Here is a 1747-nt window from a genome sequence, read left to right on the forward strand (position 1 = left end):
TCTACATATGAAAGCCTACATATGAAATATAAATATAAATATAAATAAGCTACAGATCATTGTCCATTTGATCCAAATATCTGTATTAATCATTTTTAAATTCACAAATTGAATGTAATGTTAATAAATGTGTAGCCTTTTTAATTTATATATATATATATATATATATATATATATATATATATATATACTATATATATATATATATATATATATATATATATATATATATATATATACTACAACTCAATTGCAATAGTCTCCTGTAGGCATTGGTGCACACAGGAGTCAAGTAAAGTCATGTTTATTTATATAGCGCTTTAAACAAAATACATTGCGTCAAAGCAACTGAACAACATTCATTAGGAAAATAGTGTGTCAATAATGCAAAATGACAAAGGTAGTTCATCATTGAATTCAGTGATGTCATCTCAGTTCAGTTTAAATAGTGTCTGTGCATTCATTTGCAATCAAGTCAACGATATCACTGTAGATGAAGTGACCCCAACTAAGCAAACCAGAGGCGACAGTGGCAAGGAACCAAAACTCCATCGGTGACAGAATGGAGAAAAAAACCTTGGCAGAAACCAGGCTTAGTTGGGGGTTCAGTTCTCCTCTGACCAGGTTCCTTGACTTGACTTACTTGACTTGACCTAGGTTCGTATTTGATGATGAAGAATTGACAGAGTAGCCATCTAGTCTTAGACAGTGTTCTAGGTTATTACATGCAGAGTTGTCATCCAGTTTTTTTATATCGACTATGCATTCCGTTAGTTTTTCAAATTGGTATGTTTTGCCGGGCCGTGAAGAAATATAGAGCTGAGTATCATCAGCATAACAGTGAAAGCTAACACCATGTTTCCTGATGATATCTTCCAAGGGTAACATGTAAAGCGTGAAGAGTAATGGCCCTAGTACTGAGCCTTGAGGTCCTCCATACTGCACTTGTGATCAGTATGATAGCTCTTCATTCACTGCTACGAATTGATGGCGGGCACATAAGTACGATTTAAACCATGCTAATGGTTTAAATGCCAACAAAGTGTTCAAGTCTATGCAAAAGAATGTTGTGGTCAATTGTGTCAAACACACAAGATCCAATAGCACTAATAGAGAGAGAGATACAACCATGATCCAGACTGGAAATCCACACAGATAACATTTTTCTCTAAGAAGGAATTTCATTTTGAGGAGACTACCAAAATGTCAGAAGAGGATCTATGACTTCTGGAAGCACCCCTTTTAGGATCTTAGATGGAATAGGTTCTAACATACATATTGTTGGTTTAGATGATTTAACAAGTTTATACAGCAACGAGTAACCCATGTGTATAATGAAATCTGAAAGGTCTGGAGGGATTCTGGATAAAGAAATGGTCTTTAATCTCTTATCAGATGTTCTCCAATCACATCAGGCATTACAGGAGAAGACTTTGTTATCTTAGCAAAAGGTTGATGCAGCGATGATTGAATAAAAGGGTACCATTAATTATGACCAACGTGCAATTAGAGAAAAAAACATTTATTTCGTAATGAGATTTCCCCTCATTTCAAATTCTTGTTCTTCAATGAAAGGTTAGATTTTTCTACATTTAAAAAATAAAAGATCAATAGGATTAACAATCAGCAAATTTATTTTCACAGCCTTTTTTTAATCATATTCACCAAGGGTACCAACAATTGGTAAGAGTTGTAATTTAACAGAGCTATTGCAATTATTAGATACTGTTCGAAATGAATGGAGAAC

Source organism: Carassius gibelio, chromosome A14 (genome assembly GCF_023724105.1).
Source record: "Carassius gibelio isolate Cgi1373 ecotype wild population from Czech Republic chromosome A14, carGib1.2-hapl.c, whole genome shotgun sequence".
NCBI lineage: Eukaryota > Metazoa > Chordata > Actinopteri > Cypriniformes > Cyprinidae > Carassius > Carassius gibelio.